Source organism: Bos javanicus, chromosome 4 (genome assembly GCF_032452875.1).
Source record: "Bos javanicus breed banteng chromosome 4, ARS-OSU_banteng_1.0, whole genome shotgun sequence".
Lineage (NCBI taxonomy): Eukaryota > Metazoa > Chordata > Mammalia > Artiodactyla > Bovidae > Bos > Bos javanicus.
The window spans coordinates 106,111,507-106,118,800 of NC_083871.1; positions in this window are offsets into that span (position 1 = coordinate 106,111,507).

The window sequence follows — 7,294 nt, forward strand, 5'->3', positions numbered from 1 at the left end:
TGGTTTTACAGGCAGGTCTGGGCATGACATTTCCATGATTATGCAAGAGGGCAAAAATAGAGGTGGAAAAGCCTATGTGAGGACTTTCTGAAATCTCCATTTGTATTAAGTTGTCAATAGGCAAAGTCATATGGCTAACCCCCACAGAGGTTGGATACAATGCCCCATCCAGAGAGGGAGGTCATTGCATAATTGCATGGAAAAGAGTATAGACAGGGAGGGACAAATCACTGGAGGTCATAATACAATCAATCTACTAGGCATGTTAAATGATTCCATGGAAAATCCATATAGTCTTAATTAGAGTAGGACGATCATTCTCTATCAAACCTATAATCTGCTTCTCTCTAATTTTTACTTGTGGACTTAATTAAGGAATAGTACAACATAAATCTATTGTGTTTTTTCTACATAACAGTGCTTCAAGTGTTTGAAGATATCTGTCACATATTCCTTCTGTCTTCTTGGAATTATATATCTCCAGGCTAACTTCATACTTCCTCTGTTTTGTGCCTACACTGGTTTCCATATTAGCTTATTCTCTTTGGACTACAATTAGTCTAGATGTCTCTTAAAGCGTGGTCCCAGGATTGAGAGATTATCTTAGAGCTGCACTCTAGTATGCAATGATAGTCACTAGCCTTATGTGGCAATCAAGCATTTGAAATATGGCTACCTTAATTTTAAATATTTAAAAAGATTATAAAATATCACATTAATATTTTATGTTAAATGTATGTTAAATAATAATACTTTAAATGTGTGTTAGTCACTCAGTCATGTCCGAATCTTTGTGACACCATGGACTGTAGCTTGCCAGGCTCCTCTGTCCATGGGATTTCCCAGGCAATAATACTGGAATGCGTAACCATTCCCTCCTCCAGGGAATCTTCCTGACCCAGGGATCATACCTGGGTGTCCCTCATTACAGGCATATTCTTTACCATCTGAGCCACCAGGGAAGCCCACTATTTTGGATATATTGGGTTAAAGAAAACATCATCAAAGCATTTTTTCCTTTTTCTCTTGTTAAATTACATATGTGGTTTGCATTATAGTCTATAAGACAGCATGGACTTTCTATTCCAAAACAAAACAAAACAAAAAACTCAAAACCTTAGTGGTATGCAACAATAAATACTTATTTAGTTCATTACCTAACTCTTAGCTCCTTTTAGCTAAACTGTTTTCTTACTGTTATGGCATCACACTATGAAGGCGATGGCACCCCACTCCAGTACTTTTGCCTGGAAAATCCCATGGACAGGGGAGCCTGGTGGGCTGCAGTCCATGGGGTCACTAGAGTCAGACACGACTGAGCGACTTCACTTTCACTTTTCACTTTCATGCACTGGAGAAGGAAATGGCAACCCACTCCAGTGTTCTTGCCTGGAGAATCCCAGGGATGGGGGAGCCTGGTGGGCTGCCGTCCATGGGGTCGCACAGAGTCAGACATGACTGAAGTGACTTAGCAGCAGCAGCAGCATGTATTTTTTTAAACACATGTATCAAATTATCTTCATAGACATTGTTATTGGGTCATGGTGTTGACATCCTGCGTTTGCCCTTCTGAAACAAAATACAAGACTTTGTATACTAATTAAGCATGTAACTTCTCTGTTCTTAGTTTAAGAAAAGAATTGAAGATCATATCATTTTCCTCTGAAAATATTGCTTTTTAATGAAGCTGTTCATCTAGAGGTCCTGGATTTTAGTTCTCTTCCTACTGCTAAATAGTTATTCAAGCTAGGGAAGATAGTTCTCCTGTTTCTTGATTATAACATATTAGGTTTCTCATAAATATTAATATCGTCTAATGCTAAAATTCCATTCTTCTGTTATTCCAAGGTAGTGATAAATGGATTCTTATTTCTATGCGATGTTTGATGCAGTTTTTCCTAAGGATCAGTGCTTTGACATGAAAGAGAGCTTCCCCTGGGAGTAATTTTTATCAGTGGTGTTCTGGCTGGTATGAGGTTATGGGGGTTGGTGGCTGTTTGCAGCATTTGTTAATTTCTGTGTGTGAAATCTCCCATCACGTTAGTCAATTTCAAGCTATCGACTGGCTTGCAAAATCCCAGACAACTTAAAAATAGGCTCTCCCAAATCATAAGAGTTAGCTCCAAAACATCCATTTACTTCATGTTATATTCCTTTTTCTTAATTTTCTCTTGATTCTTGTTGCTCAATCAGTCACAAAAGTCTGGTTAATTCTCCATAATGCCAACTGAACATCATTTTCTTTCTACTGTTGCTATCAGAGTCTAGGAGTTTATCGTTTCACTCTACTGCAGCTGTCTCCTTAACTGATTGCGTCAAGTCATCATCTTATGTACTTAACCAGTAATTTCTCTGCTTAGTGCCAGCTACAGGAGGCTGTGAACTCAGTGCCTTTGTTCTCTGCCTTTGTCAGGAGTATCTCTGCCTCCCTCCACCCCATTCCCTTTCCTGTTCATTTTGTCTTCATCAGCTCTATCCATCCTCCCAGGACTTCTCACATTCCACGTCTTTCCCAAGTCCTTTCTTGACAACCCTATTCCCATGGTGATTCTTTTTTTCTTTTAACACCCATAACAAATATGCATGATGATTTTCATTTAGGCTTTAATCTTCCAACATCTCATGACTTCACTCACATTATTGTAACCCTTGTGTTGATACTTAAAATAGTTCATAATTTAGATTTGTTGCAAACTATCCTTAGTCTATGCTAAAGCCTTTGACTGTGTGGATCATAACAAACTATGGGAAAATTCTTTAAGACTTGGGAATACCAGACCACCTGACCTGCCTCTTGAGAAATCTGTATGCAGGTAAAGAAGCAACAGTTAGAACCAGGCATGGAACAACAGACTGGTTCCAAATTGCGAAAGGAGTATGTCAAGGCTGTATATTGTCACCCTGCTTATTTAACTTATGTGCAGAGTGCATCATGCTAAATGCTGGGCTGGATGAAGCTCAAACTAGAATCAATATTGCTGAGGGAAATATCAATAACCTCAGATATGCAGATGACACCACCCTTAGGGCAGAAAGAGAATAAGAACTAAAGAGCCTCTTGATGATAATGAAAGAGGAGAGGGAAACAGCTGGCTTAAAACTCAACATTCAGAAAACTAAGATCATGCCATCCAGTCCCATCACTTCATGGCAAATGGATGGGGAAACAATGGAAACAGTGACAGACTTTATATTTTTGGGCTCCAAAATCACTGCAGATGATGACTGCAGCCACGAAATTAAAAGATGCTTGCTCCTTGGAAGAAAAGCTAGAACAAACCTAGACAACATATAAAAAGCAGGGACATTACTTTGCCAACAAAGGTCCATCTAGTCAGAGCTATGGTTTTTCCAGTAGTCATGTATGGATGTGAGAATTGGACTATAAAGAAAGCTGAGCACCGAAGAATTGATGCTTTTGAATTGTGGTGTTGGAAAAGACTCTTGGGAGTCCCTTGGACAACAAGGAGATCAAACCAGTCCATCCTAAAGGAAATCAGTCCTGAATAGTCATTGGAAGGACTGATCTCAAACTGAAGCTCCAGTACTTTGGCCACCTGATGCCAAGAGCCAACTCACTGGAAAAGACCCTGATGCTAGGAAAGATTGAAGGCAGGAGGAGAAGGGGGCAATAGAGGATGAGATGGTTGGATGGCATCACTGACTCAAAGGACATGAATTTTAACAAGCTCTGAGAGTTGGTGATGGACAGGGAAGCCTGGCATGCTACAGTCTATGGGGTCGCAAAGAGTTGGACACGAGTGAGTGAGTGAATTGAATGACTGATCCTTAGCCTAGGGACAAGTTGCCATAATCGTTTATTCTTACTGTGCTAAGTCATACAGTGCTATGCACATAAGTTCATCATGATTGCAACCATATAAATGTCTTTAAGCTATATGACCTTGACCTTCTCATTTTCTCTCCCAGAGCCTCAGTTTTCTCATCTGAGAAACAGACATAGGGATTCTTTCTTTTCAAAATCATTGTAAGAATTAGTAATAATGTAGGTAAAAAAACTTTTATAATGTTGACACACAAACCTGTTTTGAGCACCTCAAATTTATTGTCTTAAGTACTCAGGAAGTATGTCTTCATGAAGTATTTAAGAATAAAACCAGCATTTTTGTTAACATTGTAATATAGAATTTAGTCTATTACCAGATGTATTATGTATCTTTTCCTCTTTATACATTCTTTGCAGAGTGTACTGCAAATCCAAATGATACATAATAATTATTTGAGTGACACTAATTCACTGAAAGTTGGATATATTAGAATCTGGGGCATAAACTCTACTGATATAACACAAGTGACTGTCTCCTATGACAATCAACAATTCATGGTGATGAATTTCAAGAGTGACCCTTACAATCAGGTATGTCTTAAAGGAATGTTATCATATCATACAGTAATTTTATTTTTCTGTAAAGTTATTAGCACTATTGTTATATTTACATATACTTGAAAGGTTATATACATTTGCAAATGTTGACTCATATTGTACAGTGCACATTAGTGATCCTTTCAGGAGAGTCCAGGGATCAATGCTCAATGATCTGATGGAATCTTCTACATATGTTTCCCAAAGAGACTGTGCTGTGTGTTAGATTGGTCTTAATAAGTTGCATTGCACAGTTGTTATACTGTAATGTGAGGTTTAACTTGAATGTGATACTTAACAAATTCTAAAATACCAACTTCATCTCTTCTTTTCTGGCAGACACTAAATATTCAACTGACTGACAAGATTATCAGCCTGGAAAAGTTAACTGAGATTACTTGGATTCATGGTGGTCCTATAGTTTCTACTACAACTATGACGAGTACCTTCCCAATGAGTTCTTTACATCCTCCTACAACTTCTACTACTGCTGCTACTTCTGTTACCACTAGTTCTTCTACTCCAAGTAGCACTAGTACTACTGATAGCAGTAGTGCTGCTCTTCCTATGACAACCACTTCTTTTCCAACAAGTGCTACTGAGGTTTCAACTGGTACTACCGTTCCCAATACCAGTACATCTTTCCCTACAAATACTGCTACTGATAGCACTAGTGTTATTCTTCCCATCACAACCATGCATTACCCGACAAGTGCTACTGAAGTTTCAACTAGTGTTACTGTCCCTAATACCACTATATCTTCCCCTATAAACACGACTCTGGATAGCACTGATAGTACTCTTCCTATCACAGACATGCCATACACAACAAGTGCTACTCAAGTTTTAACCAGTACTACTGTCCCTAATGCCACTGTATCTTCCCCTATAAATACTACTACTGATAGCACTAATGTTACTCTTCCAGTCACAACCATGCCTTACCTAACAAGTACTGCTGAAGTTTCAATGAGTACTACTGTCCCTAATGCCACTATATCTTCCCCTATAAATACTACTACTCATAGCACTAATGTTACTCTTCCAGTCACAACCATGCCTTACCTAACAAGTACTGCTGAAGTTTCAATGAGTACTACTGTCCCTAATGCCACTATATCTTCCCCTATAAATACTACTACTCATAGCACTAATGTTACTCTTCCAGTCACAACCACGCCTTACATAACAACTACTGCTGAAGTTTCAACCAGTACTACTGTCCCTAATGCCACTATATCTTCCCCTATAAATACTACTACTGATAGCACTAATGTTACTCTTCCAGTCACAACCATGGCTTATACAACAAGTACTGCTGAAGTTTCAACTACTACTACTTTCCTTAATGCCACTATATCTTCTCCTATTTATACTACTCTGGATAGCACTAATGTTACTCTTCATATCACGGACACCCCATACACAACAAGTGCTACTCAAGTTTCAACTAGTACTACTGTCCCTAATGCCACTATATCTTCCCCTATAAATACTTCTATGGATAGCACAGATATTACTCTTCCTATCACGGACATGCCATACACAACAAGTGCTACTCAAGTTTCAGCTAGTACTACTGTCCCTAATGCCACTATATCTTCCCCTATTAATACTACGACCGATAGCACTATTCTTACTCTTTCTGTCACAACCATGCTTTACCCAACAAGTGCTACTGAAGTTTCAACTAGTACTACTGTCCCTAATGCCACTATATCTTCCCCTATAAATACTACTACTGATACCACTGATATTACTCTTCCTATCACAGACACCCCATACACAACAAGTGCTACTCAAGTTTCAGCTAGTACTACTGTCCCTAATGCCACAGTGTCTTCCCCTATAAATACTACTACTGATGGCACTAATGTTACTCTTCCAGTCACAGACATGCTATACACAACAAGTGCTTCTCAAGTTTCAACAAGTACTACTGTCCCTAATGCCACTATATCTTCCCCTATAAATACTACTACTGATACCACTGATATTACTCTTCCTATCACGGACACGCCATACACAACAACCGCTTCTCAAGTTTCAACAAGTACTACTGTCCCTAATGCCACTATATCTTCCCCTATAAATACTACTACTGATACCACTGATATTACTCTTCCTATCACGGACACGCCATACACAACAACTGCTTCTCAAGTTTCAACAAGTACTACTGTCCCTAATGCCACTATATCTTCCCCTATAAATACTACTACTGATACCACTGATATTACTTTTCCTATCACGGACACGCCATACACAACAACTGCTTCTCAAGTTTCAACAAGTACTACTGTCCCTAATGCCACTATATCTTCCCCTATAAATACTACTACTGATACCACTGATATTACTCTTCCTATCACGGACACGCCATACACAACAACTGCTTCTCAAGTTTCAACAAGTACTACTGTCCCTAATGCCACTGTATCTTCCCCTATAAATACTACTACTGATACCACTGATATTACTCTTCCTATCACGGACACGCCATACACAACAACTGCTTCTCAAGTTTCAACAAGTACTACTGTCCCTAATGCCACTGTATCTTCCCCTATAAATACTACTACTGATACCACTGATATTACTCTTCCTATCACGGACACGCCATACACAACAACTGCTTCTCAAGTTTCAACAAGTACTACTGTCCCTAATGCCACTGTATCTTCCCCTATAAATACTACTACTGATACCAGTGATATTACTCTTCCTATCACGGACACGCCATACACAACAACTGCTTCTCAAGTTTCAACAAGTACTACTGTCCCTAATGCCACTATATCTTCCCCTATAAATACTACTACTGATACCACTGATATTACTCTTCCTATCACGGACACGCCATACACAACAACCGCTTCTCAAGTTTCAACAAGTACTACTGTCCCTAAT